Source organism: Falco punctatus, assembly GCF_963210335.1.
Source record: "Falco punctatus genome assembly, chromosome: 10".
Taxonomy (NCBI): Eukaryota; Metazoa; Chordata; class Aves; order Falconiformes; family Falconidae; genus Falco; species Falco punctatus.
The window spans coordinates 11747580-11769509 of record NC_137590.1 but is presented as its reverse complement, the minus strand read 5'-3'; the positions used below and the strand labels follow the sequence as shown (position 1 = coordinate 11769509).

Here is a 21930-nt window from a genome sequence, read left to right as displayed (position 1 = left end):
TGCTAACCTTTAGGTGGCCAATTCACAGGCAGGTGGAGAGGTTCGGGTCCCTGGAACAGCGTTGAAACAAAAGAAGCATCCTGTTTTCTTTTTTCAGTGTCTTTCTCTTCTCTTTTTTTTTAAGCATTTGAAAATTGAAGGGTGGGTGGTGGGGTGTGTGCAAAGAGAGGAGGGGGTGAAGTCAGCCCACGCTTGGTGTAGGAAGAGTTTTAATGGCCGATGCTGGTAATATGGTTTGCCTGCTACAGTGTCTGCACTACTGCAGCTCTGTGTGTGGGCGTAAAGAAATGACACGACTGGGTTTCAAACCATTACACTGAAGATTTGCAAACAGTTAAAAAAAAACACAACACAACCCCATCAGGCACAAATGAAAAATTATTACTTTTTTTTTCTTTTATCTTTTTCTAAGGTTTGTATGTTGTTTTTATTTTTTTCAACTCAACAGATGTAATCCAGTCAAGTTTCTTCCTCAGCCTCTAAATTAAAAAAGGTAAATTAAGTATTTAGGATGGGTTTTGATTTTACATAGTGTGAACATTTTGTTCTGATTTTTGCTATTTTTTAATTAACCTACAAGACCTTGTACTTTGAAAGGCATCCAGATTTCCACAGTAGAAGTCTTCAGAGGACACCTGTATTTCTGCCTTTGAACGTGCTAAATAGGTACACAAATCTCAGCAGCACGGAGTAGCATGGTACAATAGACATAGCAGCCACTCCACAGCTGGCCAGGTAGGAAATCTTAGACCATGACTATTCCCTTGAATATTCCACAAAACACAGCCAAGAAAACCCAGGACACCCTGGCAGCCCGTTTTTGTACAGCATCTAGCAGTGCATCAGGCTCACCGATCCCAGCTGGACAGAGAACAGACCTGAATGTTTGCTGTAACCAGTAGATAGAAACGAGACCAGCAGGAGCGAGACAAAGGGGCAAGGAAGGGCAAAAGGGGCTATAATATCAGGAAATGAGATTGAAAATGCTGTTTAAGCTCAAGTATAATTGCTGGCACAAGAAAAGGTGAATATAAATTGTTGTGAATACACTGTCATTGTGGGGACAGGTGGAAGTTCTTTGTTAGAGAAGCAAGAACACTTCTCAAACACGGCCACAAAGAGTGAAACAGAGAGAAAAGAGTTTTAGAACGGAGCTTGAAAACTTCAGGGAACCTTTATGACTTGGCTGGCCCATGATAGGAAGGGACCAGTACCTGCTAAATGCTTATCTTCATGTATGGATGACAGAAGACATCCAGCTTGAAGATGATGTGCTTGGACACAAGGCACATGCATTCTCGATTGTGATGGTTTAGGTGTGTACTTTTTCAAACATTCAAATAAGCCCCAAATCAAACAGGATTTATATTGCATTTGGTGTTGTGCCGCCAATAAAAAGCAGGGCAACTGGATGCATAAGCAGAGGGGGGTGGGAAAGAGAGGAGGCACGTTGTGATGCCCATATTGCTATTTAGTGCACAGTATCACTGGCAGTTCCTCACCCCATCTCCCGGCCACAGCGTGAGGCAAGCAGCCCGGTCCCAAGGATCCCGAGCTGAATGCCAAACCAGCAGAATTCAGCGTGTGAGTAAAACCAGCAAGACTGGACTTGAGGACCTCAGGCTGCTAATCCGATAAAGGTAGTTAAACAATGAATCACACTATGGTGAATGAAAAAGGATCTTCAGTTCTGTATCTATCCAGTAAAACCATCAAAGAGATATTACCTCTAACACACAGACGTACAGGCTGACTTGGTATTAAGCGGGGTCTGGCTACTAACCACAGTAGAAGCTTAAATTCTTCCTTCATGTATAAACTAACAGCTGAGGTCAGCTCCAGGAAAGTTTTGCCAGAGAAATGTCTGTGGCCTCAGCTGATACAGAAAAGTGCCTATTTCGAGAGAAAAGAAATGGCTCCCCACAGGGTTACTTTCAAGCAGACTGAGTGTAATTGTACAACATGATGTAGACTGCAAACTGAAATTGCTTAAATCAGTTCAGTAAAACTGGTAATTTTCCTAGCATTGTAATTTTGTTGTGTGTATAGAAGTAAAAAAGACAGATTTTTACCTTATTTATTACTTTGTCTTTCTCCAAACTCTGAATTAAACTTTGTGTACTTTCTGCACAGTGGAGACACTTTTTGCCCAGTGAAACCCTGTGAATTATTAATGAGTGGTATCATTTGAATCTGTTACTGTAATTCATATTTCTAAAAAAAATGACAGTTTTCTTGACCCAGTTTGAAGTGTAATAAACACATAGCCTGAAGCAGTAATTCTGAAAGGTATATATGTTGCTCATTTTTGTCTCAGTATGTCATGGACAACTATGTCCAGTGACTCTGCAGTGCTCTTGTTTCCAAGTCACTGCAGCATTCAGCATTTCTGCCTTGGTGCTGGCCACTTTGGTGCAGATAAAGTCACATCTGGAATCTCTAAACGCACCTAATGCTCCTCTGAAGACTAATTCCCAAGAATCATTACATAATATTGCGATTGGTTATCACAAATACCAATATTTCTTTTATAGATGTGAACTCTTAAGTTTGAATGTACAGAACCCATGGCTGCCTACACAACTTTCATTCAACCAAAGGCACATTTCAACTATGGTACATAACATGATATTTTTTCCCCCAAAGATCACAGCTCTGTAAATTGACAGACTTCTTAAAGCAAGTATTAAAAATTTGGAAAAATTTGAATATAAAAAAAATATTCAAAGCAGGAGGAATTAAATCATACTAGTAAATTGGACAGCCAACTATTACCCTCATATCAATACTACATAACAACTGCGAAGATCCACAGGGCAATTTTCATCTATTTCTCAAGACAGCAAGAACCACCACCCTAAAGAAGAGCATAACCCTTAGGCCATACTGTAGAAAAAAAAAAGGTCCAAGAGAAAAGAACTTAAAGACAAATACATGCTTGAACAACAAAAGGGAGAGGCACAGCTTCATTAGAAGCAAACACAGATCTACTTGCCAAAGAAAACCCAGTACAAGGGAAAAAACTTAAACATAAGGCAAAAGTAATGGATCCCATAGGGAAAAGACTCAAGGGCTGCTGAGAAAATGCTAAGGCAATCAGAAAAACTGAAAGGTTCAGCTGGTTGTGCATACAACCTAAGTGTTTCACTAAGAATTTATTTTCTTCTTTAAAGTGCTTGGGTTATTTTCACACCCCAAGAGCAGAGCTGCCCATGTAGACACTCACCCGAAGGAGGAGAAAAAAAAAGAAAGAAAAAGCTAGCCTCAAACCATCTTCCATTAAAATCCGACAGATCTTTTTTCCAAATTTAGATTTAATGTGTTTCAGGTAAGACTCTAAATGCTGAATCATCATACAGGGTTGATTTGGGGTTTTGTTTGGTTTGGCTTTTTAGTATTAATTCACCGTAAGCAGGCCTAGTGAAAGACTGTTTTATGAATTAATTCACAAGAATAGTCTGCAACCCAAGAAAAAACTTAGACATCTGAGAGAAAAAGCAGACACGATTCTAGCTTTGCTTCTGAAGTACCAGGTGATAGGGTGGTGATGAAGAGAGCTCCAACTCCTCCTCCTTGTTCAAGTCACTCTTTTGCTGACAGTTGAAAGGTTAAAAAGCAGAGGGTGTTATGGTGCCTCTTCTACAAAACAGATGTTTTGCAGGAGGAATATGAAGGGTCTTGCCAGGTGTTTTATCCTTCTGGAGTAATAAGCTATAGTATTTTCAGGCATATCGCATCATAAATATGGGTAATTACAATTATGATGCACTTAAAAGCAATTTAGCTTTCAGAGGAACAGTTGCTTCAGCTCAAGTCAGCAAGGTTAGGTGTTTTTTACACATGCACAAACTAGTGTATAGTCATACTCATTTTTTCACCTGTTTCTTATTTGTCATAGAAAAACAAGTAACTTCAGAACTTCTGGTAGTATTCAGAAATGTTCTAAAAAGCTCCAGCTACACTACCTTAAACGTACAGAAGAAGAGACTGGAATTTGACAGGGTCACTGATCACTTGAACACACTTTCAGATCAATGTCAAAAACAGTAAAAGGAAGCATCAGTAACTAGAACTGATGAAAGACAGCGTTCCCGTCACTGTGACCTCAGCCCAGTACCAGTCACATCCCTAAACCCATGTGCCACACCATTCAGCCAACGCATCTATGGTTTGGGTTTTTTTTATTTTCCCCATAAGTTTTTATGTAGTTATGTTTTTTCTCAACATGTTGTCAAGGAAACCCTGCATTCTTGTAGCTTAGTATCCAGCTCTTTATTGCTATAGACACAAAATAATTTAAAATTTTGAACTGATTGATATACTTTCCTTCCCACTACAAAGGGATGCTCTTGATACCATCAGCTGGGTAGAGCTGAAGGAAAGCCTTTTTTTCAAGATTCAGTTCTTCCAAAATGCCTATGGGAAATTTGCCAATTAACTCTTCTATTTATCAATTTTAATAAATTATTTTACATATCAAGATTCTATTATGCCCTATGCTATCCACTGAAAAATAGCCCCGTAATCTTACTGGTGTCCTCTGTTTTCCCTCTATCACAATTCCTCTCATTTTATTGTCATTGAATAATGTTGAGTTCCTCTACAAAAATGTTTTTGGCTTATGTGAGAGATGCCAGCTAAATTTCAAGTGATAATAATTGAAAGTTGCACACTCCTTCTATCCCTTTCTGTGTCATAATCTCACCTAATATTTATCCAGTTTTTTTCTGGGAAAAGAGGTACTATATGTATAATTATAGGTGTATGTACATAGAATGTGTGCATCGCTCCAGGGAAACGACTGCTTTTCAACACCTGGGTGTGTAGGAATAGTGTCCCCCCTGCGCTGGTTAGCTCGCCGTGGAGCACGCTGCTCACACCCACGCTGCAGAGCACAAGGTCGGTCTCAGGGCTGGCGCCTGTCCCCTTGCACCTCGCGTGCCTCTCCTCTGACAAGTCCTTTCAGCATGCTATATACAACACTCTGCTCCATGCACGCCACAAAAGCGTTTCAGTTCTTATCACAGGCTTTAACATGCCATTTTAATTCTTACCCTCATGCAGATGATCAGTGAAACATACAGAACGCCTCACGCTACGGGGTAACTTCAGCGTAAAGACGGGATGTGGTCGCATGGAAAGCGTACGTGGAGCTTCCTGGCAGTGAGCTATATTATTGTACTGGGCTTGTATTTCAGTTGTATGTCATGAAGAAAGGTATTTCTGACATTATCTCCTTTGGGTTTCATGGAGCTACGCTTTTTATCTGTTGTCAAGGAAACACCAGGTTTTTTTCCCCCTTGCTCATTAATGTCTGCATTTTTGTTTCCATAGCTACAAAGGAACCTTAGTGTTTTAAAATAGCAGTAATTGGATTACCATGACTTTCTGTAATTTATTGACACCATTAATGGCTCCGATTTTCAAAAGCAGACACCAAAACTGTATCAGCAGTTTTTCAGCTATTAACATTTGTTATCTCCTTGTCCTGAACTACTGGGTACACGCAAAGTCTTCAGCATCCAAACAGCATCGCTGCACCCAGGCTCAGACTCTACGTGGTACCGTAACTTAAGTCATTGAGTTCTTAACAGGAATGGGCAATGTGTTGTTATATTTAAACATAGTTTTTCTGTCCATGCTAAGTTAAATGCAAAACTGTGAAGATATAGTCTGTTTGTTCTTCTGTTACAAGTTACTAGAGATTCCTTAAATAACCACAATGAAATGTGACAGTTAACTTTTAATTGGAAGTTTCCCTGACCATGCTTTGCTTCTAAAGTACCAGGCAATAGGGTGGTAACAAGGAGAGCTCTTTACTCTGTACTGAAAGAGCATCTGTTTGGCACAAACTAAATTTCCAAACACCTGTCCCAAAATATCTTCATCTTGGCACAAAATATGGGCTGAAATTGTTGAAAACTTTCTGCTTTTTAGTTGTGTTAGTTTTAATTTCTGATGGGCATCTGCAAAGAAGTACAGAGGTTCTATTGTGAAATCTGCTCGGTGTTAACCCTAACATCTAACATACTACTGATCCTTTTTAAATTTGACCCCAGAAGAATAAGCTGGGAGAATTTTTACAGCTAAATATGTAGCCAACTCAGGACACAGGAACACGGAGAAAACACAATTAATTGAGAGCACCAGTGTTGCTAAGAATGGGTATTGCTTAGCAGGGGGCATAACTCACATTTTCTTAAGACAAAAACTGAAACTCCTAGACAGGCTCATCCGTGTGCCTGTCTGTGCGCACGCTGCTACCGTGCTGAAATTGTTCCTACGCCATCTTCTAACACTTCTGACTTAATTGCCTCTTTGAAGTGTCTACAAAGCACCGTAAGTGCAGGTGCTATACCCTTCATTTCTGGTATCTCCAGTTCCTCCTGGCCGCAGCCTCAGCACAGCTTGTCCCACATCCCCTAATTCGGAGGCATCCCCAGTTGGGGCCTGGCAGAAAGCCACTGAATTCACCGTACGGACTTCCCACCGGTGGTGTCACCACTCGGGGCTTCTGCACTCTGACTGCTGAGTCCCAGTCAGTAGACACAGAGCAGTCCCACAGTCTAGCTTGACTAAAATTAACTACCACTTTAAAACGTTGTAAGAGGAGGACAGACAGAATGGCTAGGTATCACCTATCTCTTTAGAAAAACAAGCTAAAGAGGGTCACCAACCTAAAAAGTTTACAATCTAGGTATAGAAAAAGGTGACAACAAATAAGTACAGACAAGGAAGTCCCTTTAATCTAAAATATCAGTTCCTACTTTTCATAATGGATTTCAGCGCATCCTTGAGGCTAAGGCATTCTATTACCATAGAAACAGTATCCTGTGTCATTGTGGACCTCACTGTAGATGTGTGCTGTTATGGAAACAGTCATCTTTAACAGCTGTCCTCATGTTATATATTTCAATTATTGTGTTTGTAAAGATCCATTACTGAACTATCCTTTCAGGATTCATTTTAATAAAAACTATGTCTCTGAAGTATTTAGCAATTTAATAAATACCTGAAGGCTGCTCCAAATTAAAAATACAGCATTGGAACAACAAAGTATATTAAATTATTAAATGTATATTAAAATTACAGTGCCCTTTCAATAATTACCTGCCTTTCCAAATCTCTAGCATCTGCAAAAATGTGGGGAAAAAGATAGTCTGTCTTCCCCAACAATCATTAGTAAAACTACTTCAGGAAAGCAAATTTTTAAGCTGTGTGTTCTGTTTTCTGTGGACTTCTTTGTGCACACATGCTATGTACATGCATGCATGGAAATGAAAGAAAAAACATAAGAAGGTACAGTGAGAAAATGTGCCTTAGTTGACTGAACCGGGAACTATGAATTCTTACATTTTAATCCAAGATGAACAATTCTTCTGACTTGGAAAAACCATTTAAGACAGATCTTGAAAAAGATACATGTGAGTTGGAAGCTCAACTCCCACTAATTTCTTCCTGGGAATTGAGTCCTTAGCTGATCCTAGAGCTTTGAGAAAATCTTCTCAATATTTTCATATTTGTAACTTCCAAGATACTACTACTTACTTACTTTACTACAGTTCTACGGGTATAAGTATTTATTTATTTTCTTGAATAAAGCCATTGAAGAATCTGTGACACAATTATAATGTTTTGTTTGAGTTAGTGGTAATTTGTCACTTAATTTATCAGATGTAAATAGCTTCCTGGCTAATTATATTGATTATACTATTTAGTTATTGTAAATTAAGACTGTAAATGCACACTTTTTATCTTTTAACTTTTACCTCTGTCTTTTTTTTTTTAAATCAAAATCATTTGTACCAAGAAGGTTATATCCCACCTCTATATTCCTGCACTAAGTACTAGTTGCTAAGGCTGGTAATGGGAACATTTCCTAACACTGAAAATCTGAAAAAATATTAATTACAGGTAGCATTTTAACATGTATAAAGAAAACATCCAAGCATAATGGATTCACTGGAAAATTTCAAGTACCTCCACTGAGCTTCAGGGAAGCAGGAAAACAAAAACTACTCAGAAACATAAATTTTGAAACCCAGATAATTTCCCCTCATAAAGCCAGTAATGCAGTAATACCTCAGCAATAGTCTTACCATCATTTAAATGCAATAATGTTCTTGTTAGGTCCTTCTAATTTAGCCATGAATTTGACTCCATAGACACTTTTCCTTTCCTAAACCAGACCACTAAAGACTGTGTTCTTGAATTTGGCTTAAAGAACATTAAAAATGAGTCTGCTGAATCCCCAAAAAAGGTCTGGAAATCAGCTCTTGCACTGCTGTGGGCACAGAGGTGACTGTCTGCAGCCCGAGAGCACAGCCAAAGGGGTGAGGGGCTGTCAGGGCTGGTGCAGCTCAGAGACCAGTGCTAAACTCGCATTAAAACCCTCAGTTGATGGGAAACTTGGCATTCCACTCTTGGGATATGTAACAAGCCAATTAAGATGTCAACACAGAGAATTATATTTTTTCCCCCTTCAAAATATTTACAGCCTCTCTAATATTAGTAAATTAATGTGCCAAAATCTGGAAAATGTTTAAGTAGATTTAAGTCAAGTGAAAAGGAATGTCGGTTATTTCCAGGACAAGCAATTGCTACGTACTTTCACATTTTTACCTTGGAAAATCAATACAGCAAAAATAAAGTACTAGGGGAAAAAAAAAATCTTAACATTTTCTTTAACTGTTTAGATTCTGCACACTTTGTTGTTTGGGATATGTGTCATAATTTATTTTGTTCTTATATTCCCAACTGCCAAAGAGAAGGGTTTGTTATCCTGACTGTTACCTGTGAAAGATTTTATCTTTGCAGTGCTGGTATTCCCTGTGGGCTCAGTAAGGAGTCTCTATGAACCCTCGGAGCTCTCAGTGCTTTCTCGTGTTATTTCTGAAGAGGCAGAATAAATTGATGTGCTCAATTTAACTAACAAAGCTGACAGGTGTGATCTTCCAAAAATTGTGCGTTAGTGAGGCTAACAGTTGTTCTCCTCTCCATTTATAGACATGTTTTTCAGAAAACATATTCTCTGGTATTTATTTTTTAGCATTTCAGTTTTTGGAATGCAGGCCCATGCTGACTAGATTCTCTAAAAGGGAACAATAAAATACAGCAATTAAAACCAGACAACATCCCATACTCTCAATATAGGCCTTAAAATAAAGCCTACAAGCAGATGAGGTAGGAATTACTTTTTGAAGAAAATCTTCTCTAAGTGAGCACAGAAGAGGTTCGACATCCGAGGTTCGCCCAAGTCCTAGTTCTGCAGACATTTTTTTTCATGTTTTTGATCCTCGCAATTATTTAAATGATCAGATTCATAATTATTGAACTAAAAAGAATATTCACCATCACTTTTCTAAAGAAGGGTCTTTCTTTCAGGTAGTTGTCGTTAACTTTTGTTTAAATCTGTGCAGATCCCTTGTATGAGTGTTCAGATGGTTTCAAAAGCACTCCTCTAATTTTAAGTATTATCAGCGAGGATTAAGAGAGAGATGTATATGACACACTGATATACACATTTATAAAAGGAACAAACACTGATTTTGGAGTAACCAAGTTAAGTAAGTTTTAGTTGCTTCTGATACTGGGTTGTTTCCAAGTCCTGTGTTTAACGAAGCTTTGTGGAGGTTTTTTTATTAATATCATAGTTTTACTTAGAACTTGTCTTGCAAATGTATCTGGCAGCACCGGTCCCTGTTTGAGTCCATATGCTCAGGGGGGTGTTCAGCTGTTCAGACAGTGTTTGTTTTTTCTGTTCCTATGATACTCATACCACTGTACGTTTGGGAGCGCCTTACTTAGAAGATACATAGTATGCATATCTTGATTAAAAAGAAAAGCTGCTGTAGCTCTTGTACTCTTCATCTTACCTTTTTGTAAACCTTAATTTTTAATAATTACTGATTTACAGTATTTTATACTTCAGAGAGGTGCTGTATGCTCAGAATTTACCAGTAGAAAGTGTATATAAAAACTATTCTTATTTCTGAGCATAAAAAACATACACTGACAATAACCAAGAAGGCCAAGCTCCAGTTTTGCCATCTTATTAGTTATGAACCTGCAGGAAAAATAATGCATATCTTATTGATTTAGTGCAGAACTGATATAAATATTATTCACTTGTGCATCAACTTGAAGTAGTTCTTACATGACTCAAGTTTAGAGAGAAAAATAAATTAAGGCAGCTAGTAAGGAAGTGTTTCAATGTACACTATGCAAGAACTAGATATGAAAAATTACATTTTAAATGGTTGTTTTGTGAGAAGACTAGTCACTGTTAAAATGACTTTTTGCAAATATTTATTCCTTGTTAAAATATTTTTAACTTCAGTTTGTGGCTGTTAATGTGTTGGACTCTATACACACATAACAGAGAATGTATGTATATCCTGAAGAGATGGATGGCATTAATCCAAGTTGGCTTAATCATACTATGGTAAGTTTAATGCTTTCTCAGTGCTTTGAATTTAACACTTTTTTCATTTCTACATGTTGTTTATTCCTTTAATTATTGCTTTTGCTGAAGCACTAAGTTGCAGACAGATTAGTATACAGCTTAGTTTCAGCATCACATTGTATAGGTAGTACAATGATGAAAAAGCTTTTGTCTCCCAACGTGCTCTCTAACTAATCATCACTAATGAAGCTGCACAAATTAACAACAGTAACAGGGGTGGGGAAAGGCCTAGAAAAGCCTGAGTTTCCATGACTAAATTCCATATTTGTCATGTGTGCTGAACCCTTTCCGTCCTTGGTACAGAGTAACATGTAACAGTATGGAGAAAACCAAGTGTATGGTTTTTCAGGTAAACGACACACGGGTAGAAGTTAAGGCTGTGATAACATTAACTTGGTGTCCTTCACAAAGTGCAACGTTTCAAGTACTGTTCTGTACATGTATTTTTAACAGCTTGTATGTCCTCGTAATACTTAATTAAATTCTTAGATCCTTTTTAAGTTGTTGCATAAATTTTACTCAGATTTTCTTATTGTGTGTTTACTAGGCTTGTACAAGCCTGTTAAATGTGTTTGGCTTTGCACGAGGTCAGTCCTAGAGGATATAGTGGAGTTCTTTCACAGGAATTCCAAGATTATACCTTTTCCCACATATTCCTTTCATTTTCTTTAAGTGTTACAATATTTCACAGTTAAGTACATAGAAAACCATCCATAGCCTGTAGTGTCAGACAGTGGTTACAGTACAGTGCAGATTCAGGCATTTTATCTAGCTGGACTCTGCCACTTAATTTTGATCACACCATCTTGTTGCCTTTGGTCTTTCCTAAATGGAAATCTATTATTTTTACAACAATGATGATTTTATGGGATCTGTTTATTAGTTTAAAAAGTCTATTAGAGAATATCATGAAAGAAAATACTTGTGCCCCAGCTGTACATGAAGCGTATTCTATTACTTTATTTGCATAGAGGATACTTGCATTATGTTTCCATCTTAAACTCTCCTATTTGATTAATATTTTCAAATTTGTTTTAGGTTGGATGAAATAAACTCATGAAAAACCTTCAAAAGACTGCTTGGAAAAGGTGGGCCTTTTTGATGAAGCTACAAATGGGAAACGACCACTGGCCTGGTAAGACAGCAAAACCTCTGAACTGTTTCGTCCCTCATCCCCAGAAGGGGAAGGGCCATTTTCTGGTGCAGTTTTTGACTTTCAGGCCAGCTGTTTCCCTGTGGATTGTCAGTTCCATCAAAACACCAGAATGTCTGCTCAGCTCGGAGCTGGCAATTCCTGCTGTCAAGCCCAGCTGAGAAGACTGGGAATGAGCCTTCAATTGCTGTTACTATTAAGGAGCCAAGGACTGTAGCCCGGGAGATGAGGTCTTGTGCTCTTTATCTCTGAGAATGGATCCTGCTGCTCCCCAAGAGATGGCAAATACAATGCCAGTACTAAGGACGGTGTAAGTAGACTTAAATCCAGGATCTACCTGTTCTCTGGCCCACAAAACTGAAAAAAAATTATTTAATGACTTGCCTTCATTATGGCTCTGTGGTCAGCCACTGACAGCTAGAGGTGTCTCAAAACTGTTTGATGTATAATTGATCTGATAGTTGTCTCTGTGACAGTTAAGATGTCAGCACTGATGACTAAGTAGCCACTTTCATGCAGTAGTTTGTGTATGAAGAGTTCTCAAGTTTTATTTCCAGGTTGCAATTTCTTTAAACCATGTCAAAAGATAGCTGACTGAGTAAAAGATTTCTGAAATAAAGAGCTTTATGCAAATTTTGAATACAGGAGCAAGGTTTGAAGACCATGACTTACGTTTGTGATTTAACATGTAGTATGTCATGACCACAACCTGTCACCACTGGTTCTTCAAAGTTTTGTGTTAGGAAGTTGCATTCAACAAATGTTTGATAGCACGGTGTGTGTTTATAAGAAATGCTGTCTTCTTTAGAATTAAACAAGGATCAGATGTAGGGAAAACCATGATTATTTCCAAACAACACAAAATCACCAGCAATTTCAAAGTACTTTAAAATATGTAGTTTTGTCTTTAATTGTGCTGTTACTGTGCTTGCTCATGAGTTGTGGGTGATAACATGTGATTATCATCTGCCTACTTGATCACATGCACATTTGTGATGCTTGCAAGAAAAAACATTATCTGGCTGGTAACTGTCATATTATGCAGAGCTTGAAAGACTGTTTCCCAGACAACAGAATAGTCATATTGCATCCATGAACTGCACGCCCTTGTGTATCTGCACTTAAGTCAAACACCCGGTGGCAGCTGCTGCTCCCATTAATGACACAGATGAGATGGAACTGTTTGTATAGCCATAATCAAGCTCCCTGAACTATGGAAGTCAAGGAAATTTCACAATTAAAAAAAAATAAATTAAAAAAAAAAGTCAAAATCCGTGGTTCTATCAAGTCATACAGTCATCTTGTTACAAATGTTGAGTCAGGTTTTAGATTGAAAGCAAATCATTCACTAGCCAAAAGGCATTTGAGGGCCACATACTACCTGCTAAGACATAAATACACATAAATATAAATACAAGTGCACCTGTATAAAATGGTAGATCATTTCACTACGGCAAGTTGAGTATGTTAAAACAAAACACTACAGACAGCAGGTGCAAGACCTAACCTGAAGAGTAGCCGGTACGAGGCAATGAGATGGCCAGTGTGTGCATTTATGGGTTTTACATTTTGTAGCTGTCAGCTGGGAGAAAAAGCTGATAAGAAAAATAATTATTTGCATTCAAATTATAGAAACAGTATTAGAGGCTGGTTAGCGTAGCCAGTGTTAGACAGTGTGTTTCACGACTGCAGGAGATGTGTCACGTGCTCGATAAGGAAGGTGTTTGGCCAGTTTTGTATATGAGGCAACAGTACTCTGAAGGTGTGCAGCTTTGAGCCTCTGAGGACATTTTATGGCAGAAGAATAAAATAAAAGGGATCTGAAAATCTAATGTTTGTTCTAGGGCTAGTGCCAGATCATTCTATTAAATGCACATTTTTAATATACCCTAACTTAAAGTAAATGTTCTGAAGCAAAGATAATGTCTGGATTTGTTGAGGTTTTTTTGGTTTGGGTGGTTGGGGTTTTTTTTGGTGTGATGTGGGGGATATTGGTGGGGTTTGGTGGTTTTTTTTCAAGGTGTGGTGGTTATTTTGGGGAGAGACATTAAATGCTAGGTAACAAAAATTCAGTTTCTCCTTGATGTTCTTAGCTTCAGTTAGCTAAATATGACTGTCCATTAACAGTGGTGTAGCAGTATCGTCAATCAGCTGTTCATGTACCACACTATTCTCTCACAGTCAGATGGCCACAGGTTTCTGAAGATCTTATCACAATTTTTTTCATTTTTCACTTGTCAAGAATGACTTCAAGTGTGAGTGGAATAGTAAATGGATTTGCTTACTGATCCTGTGACATTTGGTCAGAATATCCTGTAAATTTAAAAAGGGGTTCCCTGGGGTATGTCATCCCCTCTGTGAGAACTGTGGGAGATCCAGGGTAGAATCTGACGGAAGATTTTACATCTATATATCTCTTTCATATACAGTTTCTGACTGCAATTCTGCCTTTCAGAGCTTCTCCAAAAAAAAGTCAATTCCATGGTCAAGACAAAGAGCCCATTTTCTCTTCAACCCAAGACTATAAATATTTTTGAAATATGCATCACCTTCTGTGAAGAACTTACTAAATTACATTCTGTGAATGCTATCTAGACATACTTCACTATTTCCATACTTAAGGTACCAAACACTCTTTATCTGACATTTAATGCACAGGTCTACACCAGGATGCTTTAGTAGAAGCTTGTACTCTAGGTTTTTCTCAGGTTTTTCTGTCTTGAAATCTCAGTCTGGCTTTACCTGAGACATTGTATATGCTTTATTTAAATCACGTCACGGAGAGTTATGAGTAGAATTGCATATGTTATGACAAGTATCTTCAAAGGAAAGAAAAGCTACGTCATCATAGGTGAGGGCTTCTGGAAATTGAAGTCTAAAAGACTGTTCTGGAGTACGTGAAGCATTGTGTATAGAGAGTGGAATACAGACACAACACATTCCACCGAGTGGTGTTTATTTTAGCTTAAGGCAATCCTTTGAGACAGGAATCATATGCTTATGAATAGAGGGGGAAAAAAGTAAATGTTTCTTCAAAAACAATTATCAAACGATGCGTTCAAGTTGGCTGCTTAGAAATACTCTTTAAAAAGTATCACCTTGGTAGCACTGGCTCTTTTTTGACTGGAGAGAGAAAATTCAGCTACCTGTTCAAATGAAAAGATAAAATGGCATGCTAAACAAAGTTGAGTATGATTTTAGTTTTATGATTACAAGGAACAAAAAGATCATACAACAGGGAGAAAACAGCTGCATTTTTCTAAAGTTATTAGGAACCTAATCAAGGCACCCTGAATGCTTTATAGCATGGATAATGTAAGACCATTGATGTTACTCATTGACTGCAATGATTTTGACTTTCTGCCTCATTTGATTTTCAAAAGGCTTTTTGAGGTACTGCTATGTTACCAGTTGTTCAAAAGTTCCCTCTTCCTAGTACCTACGTACTTACCATATACAGTTCTAAAGCTACATTTAAAAAATTATTTGCTAAAAATTACCATCTGTTGATTTTTAGGAATTGATAATATTTGTCATAGCAGGTTCTTAACACCTAAATTTGCATGAATAAATGTTTGTCAGTTTATTAAATGTAATTTTTCTCTCTTCTAGGCTTACTGATGCAAACTTTCTGGCATAGACAGCAGAGTCCTGTGATTTGTATATGCAATTCTGTGTAGACAGTGAGCAGAGCAAATGTGTTAGTGTGTAAAAACTGAGCAAAGGAAGTGTCTGTGACTTGCTTCTAAACTTTTCTGTAGGGCAGGTACCTACCCAAAATGCACCCGACCATTGTAGATGATAAAAAGTTGACAGATCTGAAGCCTCGTGAGGGAGGGATGTGCTGCTGTCCTGTTCATGTGCTGTCACCCTACACAGGGATTCAGTGACTCTCAGGGAAATGTGATCAAACTACATTTGCTATTATTGTCTGGTATTGAACTAATTTATGCAACCTGGTAAATAATGTTGATGAATTAGTAATCTGACTGCTTTATTGAGTAAGTGGAAACACCAGTATGGAGACCTCCTTCCCACAAACAAATCTCAGATAGCTTTCAAAAGATCGTATGTTATTTTAGAGCTTAGAAATTATTTTGGGAGCCAGATTGTTTTAAATGTGTCAGAGAAAAAAATGAGCATAATTTTGAAACACAAAATAGATTTGCAATAGTATCGTTAAGAAATTATATCCCTTTTTTTTAGGTCCCCTTATCACCATGCTAGAGAATAGCAGCACTTTTGGACTATGGCTTTTGTACAACAGTTGTGTATGCATACACATATATGAAAGATTTAAGCAGTAGAAATATAATATATATTAAGAAACTCCAGGAAGAATCTTTTTGTGCAGTCAGTATTGGAAAACAAATTGTCAATCTGCATATAAATGTGGGGAAAGGAGTTAGTACCCTACTGGTTTTAGTCTTAAGAAGGATGAAAGTGTATCTCCCCTTTTTTATGATACAGGAAATAGAATATTGCAGCTGAGAATGAACAATTCTCGTTATATACTCTGCCTTTTGTATCACACTTTTTCCCCAAAAAGATAAGAAAAGCCATCTGAGACAAACTTCTAGATCGTGGTTTGCACTCACTGCACTGCATTTCATTTCTGCAATAAGACATGTACTCACAAGTGATTAATAGTACATAGAATCAAATTGTGTGAGTCTGGGTTTGATATTGCCCCATGCGCAACTGATTTCTCTGTCCTTTATTTCCATTCCATAGGTTTACATGTGGTTTAAATTCCTGACATAAAAGAGTGATTTGGAAACTTTCTGACCAGGCAACCAGATCTTCTGAATCTTTACAGTCTCGCAGGGTTCCTGCTGCCTGTATTTCACTTGTCTTTGTGATGAAGGCAAACATTGAAGGTGAGCGTACAAAGATGCTAGAAGGTTGTTATTTATGTACATGTTATCTGAAAACTTCTGGATTTTTTCAGTCCTTTTGGGAAGACAGTGGCAGAAGCAATGGATTTTTGGATTTTTTTATTACTCATTGTAGGTTACCTTACCTATGTCAGAGGTCAGATTGGAAATTACAGCCCCTTTTACCCTTTAACTAGCAGAAGATGAGTACAGATCACTACCACGTCGGAGCGGTGGCACTTTCCTCTGGTGTAGAGTACTACAGTGCACACGTGCAGGGCCATTTAGGCTACGCTTTCAGAAATTATTTTAAGTGGTCTAAGATGCTGTTGTCGAAAGGACCGTTGTGGCCATATGTTCCTGTCTCCTCCATTTTTCTGCTGCTGAAGTCATGCAGCTGATCAGCCAGTTACAGCAGTAAACTGGTCCAGCAGTAAGTCAGGTCTTTTTTGTAAGTTTCAGTTTCTACCAAATTAATCAGGTTTAACTAGAAGACATAAAATAGGACTTTTAAAAAAAAAATCATTTGGGGATGCTTCTTTGCTTTTATGTTGAGTTTTCATTAATATTTTTGAAGTACTGAAAAAAAGGGCCTGGATGTATCTTTCTAATTTGTTTCAAGCAAGGAATTTCTGTCTAGATCACATCTTAACGTGGAAGCAAGGGAACAATTTATTTCTGCGGAAAAATAGGCTGTGGAGTTAGGGGTGGGCAGCCCTTTGAGAGTGGCTGCTGCCGGGACGCAGAATCAGAGTAGGGATCTTGCCCCCTTTCATACGGTAACGCTTAGCGCTGCGGTACTCCGAGGTGAGTTTGCTTGCGAAAGGCGGAGTAGAGTCCCTTCCCTCCGGCGGAGTAACAAGCAGCAAGGCTTCATGTAGGGAACCTCGTGGAAATGCCGCCCCCTCTTGTGGTTTTTGCATGCGGCAGGCATGAATAGAGTCAACTTCATTTCTGAATAAAAATAAATATACTTGGATCTTTTCTCTGAAAGCTGATATGTTACTGCTATTTCATCTCTTCTTAGGAGGTAGTAGGTATTAGTCTCAGGATAGAAAATTATAATCTGCAAAAATTTTTATTTGCATTCCCTATGACACTTGACAGCCATTTTCACCAGAACATGGGGGACTAGAGGAAAGGGATTTGTTGGCTATTTCTATAATCTGATTTTTCTTTAGATTGAGGGAGGAAGAGCCCTAAATACTAAAGAAGTGGGGAAAAGACTCTCCTCATTAACCGATAAAGTATAGAAACAAATACATGCATTTGGTTGCTTTACACAGTTCTGTTTTATTTTGGGTTGAACCAGATTGCGTGATACTAACAAATACCAAGTCAGCATTTGCTAGTGGATGATGAACAAATGTACTGAATTTAGAAAACTGTTGAATGTCTAGCTAAAACCAAGCTATGACTCCAGTAGGCACAGCATTGGCTCCATCAGCCCCGACCACTTGTTCTTGCAACCTCACTGCCTCCTCTGCCGCACTAGCACAGCCTTTCTGTGATTTTTCAGTTCCATTCGTGGTTCACTGTGCAGAAAGCAGAAATTCACCTGCATTGTTCCCTTATAGCGCTCGTCCTGGCCACTATGAACAGCCATTCCACAGCAACAGGAATAGCGGCTCAAGAATGGGAGTAACGGACCTCAGATGGCATCTGTCCCAGCCAGTTTCAACAGCTTTGACAGAACTTGAGAAATCGTTGCGTATAGTTCGACAGTGCAGCAACTTTGACGGAGGCAGGTAGCTTTAAGGTAGTGTAGAGCTCAGTGGTCTTAAACACAGTTTGCTGCATTCCTACCCCTTCCCTCTGCCCTGGGTCAAATGATGAGCCCAAACATCAGCTGTGACAAGGAATTTGGCACTACATCAGTTATGAAGAAGGAAGGTGAAAGGGTATGGAGCAGGAGACCAGCGTGCTGAAGCAGTAGGAAGCAGCTTGTTAGAGCTCAACATCAGCAGTCAAACTGGTAATGCCATGCATAGGGTAAAAACCTGGTAAAGAATGGTGGCTATTTCAATAAAACCACATTTTCAGTATTGAAGAGGACATATTTTTATTCCATCTGTGTTTCTTTGAAGAGAGAAAGAGGTGCACTGGAGCATCTGAGCGCTTATCCATGATATAGTTTGAGTCCTGACCTTGTAAATGTACCATCATGTAAATTCATTTGCAACTAACGCCATGTTTTCAGGATGCGATTCATTGTGTAGTGGTGGCATTTCCCTATTAGTGTCTCCTTTTGATACTAATAAGAAATCTGGAAGCATCAAAATGACTTGAACAAAACTCCTATTAAAGTATGAGCAAAAACTAGAGGAGCTGGTACTACCCTATATTGAGATATTGCTATGCTTTCTTTCTGAAAAGAATAGTAACTGCTTATTAAAAGCACAATTTGAGGTGACCTTTTCATACAGAGATGTATAATGACTTGCAAGGCTTTAAAGGGCTGATTCTGGAAGCACTGAAAAGAGCACTTTGCTATCCAACAAAGCTTTTTTAACAAGTACATACAGGAAAATACAGCCAAGCACTAGAAGCTTCGTATACTGAACTGACTGCTGGTGGTGAAAGAGCGCTCACAGATGGGGTAGTCATTAAGAACTGTATCATGGAAGTCATTGAAGAGGTATGTCTGGAAAAGGAAATGTTGATAATGTCAGTTTTCTGCCCGCTGATAAAGAGAGTGGGAACTTGTTTTTTCCAGCTCAAGAAAAGGGCAAGAATTTTGAATGGTTTTCATTAATACTGCATCCAAATACTAATATTTCACACACATTAAAACTTTTCAGATGAAGGAACTGGTGCTGTATTATGTACATTATATATAACGTATTATATATTAGCTATATTTCAGAGTATGACAGGGGGAAAAATACACCACCAAATAGGTTTTTCTTAAGTGTGTGAAACAGAATCACAGAATCATTCAGGTTGGAAAAGACCGTTAAGATCACCGAGCCCAAGCGCCACATCTACGTGTCCTTTAACCCCCCCAGGGCTGGTGACTCCACCACGTCCCTGGGCAGCCTGTCCCAGTGCTGGGCCACCCTCTGGGGAAGGAATTTTCCCCAATATCCAACCTAAACCATTCCCGGCCCTGGACACGCTCCAGCCCCTCAGGGTCTGTCCTGCAGGAGGGGCCCGAGCTGGGCACAGGGTTCGAGTGGCCTCAGCAGGGCCGAGCCCAGGGGGACGGTCGCCGCCCTGGCCCTGCTGGCCACACCGTCTGGGACACGAGCCAGGCTGCTGCTGGCCGCCTTGGCCACCTGGGCACTCTACCAGCGCATGCCCAGTTGGCTGTTGACCAGCAACCCCAGGGCCTTTTCTGCCAGGAAAAAAATTGTAAACTTGTAGTAAACTTTCCGCAGTTGTCATTTGATAACTCTGAAGTGTTGTGATACATGAAGCAGGGTAAGCAACAAGAGCTCATATCCTGCCCATGGCAAGGAAGTGCAGCAGTTAAATACAGAACTTTCCCCACTTACTCTTCACTGTTTCAGCCATCTGCAGTCTTACTGTAAACCACTGTAAAATGTGGTTGTGGTGATGAAGGCCACTTCTGACTTTCATTCAGAAGCGCAGCTTCAGTCACTGCCATTGTCACCAAAACCTTTTCGGTTCTGAATTCAGTGACACTTAGTACTGCAGAGTGGTCGGGTTGATCTCTGGGATTAAAGCTTTGAACCAGGATGGTGTTCGCTTTTCTAAGTGTGATACACCACCTGTATTTTTCTTACAGAATGCTAAATTCACAATCGTCTAAGCCTGAGTGGGTTTGACAGTCTGGGGGGTTTGTGGCCATCGTGGAGTGCATGAATGATCTGGACCTACTGCTGGAGATAAAGTGGCTTTTGGCTTGTGAGCTATTTCCTGACATTTATGTTTTTCGGTCAAAATGATGGGATATTTTACGAGGCTGCTTAAAGGGGACAACTCACACCTCCGTGCTGGCAAGTGCGGGTCTGAAAGTACAAAATCATAATGCCTTGTTCTCCAAGTAAATTCATAGGGACCTTAGAGCACTTTCATACACAACTGCAAAAGCCATTTCAAGTCTTTCTTGGTCACGCCAAGAAGATTGCCCTGCTGAAATCTATGTGAGGCATATAATCACACGGCCCATTTCACGCATCAGCTGCATTTAGCAGAGTCATAAGCAAATACACCCTGAAAGATATATGTGAACTAAGTAATCTGACCATGGGTTTCCACAGATTTTATATTCTTTTGTAGATGTCTGTTATGGTCCTTAATGATTATCTTGGTAGTATCTGGGGCTGAACAAACTTAACTGAAAGAATGTTTTTTTTTATTTCAATTATTTAAGAGATAGTCTTAACATACAGGGGAAAAAATACAGAATTTTATAGTATTAAATTCTTGGTCATAAAAATGAACACAATATTGTCAAGATGCAGTATCATTAATGAAAAGAATTCTTATGTTTAGGTGTGCAACTTTTTCCTCTACAAACGAGCATTTTATTTTCCTAAAGTCTGGCTTTATTATTAGTTATAATTTTGTTATTCCTTTTAAAAGTAGGCTTTATAAGTAGTTCAGCCCTTGATATCACTCAAATACAGATGCTTACTTGAACAAAACTCCTGTTAAAATAAACCGAAGTTTATATGAGCAAGAACTGCTGAGATCTAGCTCTGAATCTGCACCATATATTGACATGCCTCCTTCCTGGAGATGTAATTTTGCTTTGCTTCCAGTAGTTAACATTTCTTTTACAGAAAAAAAACTGATGAGAGGCCTAATGGGTAAGTGGTATCTGCTACATTGCCAATGTCTATTTCCATCTTCCACAACTACATATTGCACTCTGAGATCCCTCAAAATGCTTAGCATTTTTAACAATGTTTGCAAAATTCTCCAGTTGCAAAAATCACTCAGTGGGTATTAAGGCTACAATGGATTTAGAACTGACTTGCATTCTCCCAGAAATAACTTTGTACACTAATAGATTACAAGCATGTTAACAACGTTTAGAAATAGTACCATGAGGTGGAAGGGTCAGGAAAAAAATAAGATCAAGATCAGTCTCTCGAGCAAAAATGTATTTCCCTAAGAGCTCTCACTTAAGTATTTGCTACTGACTGAAACCGGTAGTTTATTATGAAATAGTAGCTGCTTGTATAATAGCTTTTGTATTCGATGTTCAGTGCAAACAACAAGAACACACGGGACCATGGATTCAATGATCTTAAAGGTCATTTCCAACCTAAATGATTCTATGATTCTGTAATATTCACTGCATCTTTCCACAGACTGGCTGGGATTTCTGGCGCTGCAGAAAGTTGCTAGAAATGTCAAGTAACCTATTTCTGGGAAATTTCCTTTTCACCCTTTTCCAGTGAGGTGATTACTATGCAGTTACGGGTACAGCACAGCTCCTCGCCCGGTGAGAGTTGTGTCTA

At 38.8% G+C, this 21930-nt stretch overlaps 1 protein-coding gene across 1 annotated transcript in view; it reads right to left on the bottom strand.

The window, feature by feature from the left end:
• The window catches only part of ZNF831 (zinc finger protein 831), a 40705-nt gene extending 19980 nt beyond the window's left edge, over positions 1 to 20725 (bottom strand). Inside the window, exon 1 of the mRNA XM_080403929.1 lies at positions 8 to 20725. The gene's annotated coding sequence lies outside the window, so the exon portion shown is untranslated. The remainder of the gene's footprint in view (positions 1 to 7) is intronic.
• Between the last annotated feature and the right edge of the window lie 1205 nt (positions 20726 to 21930).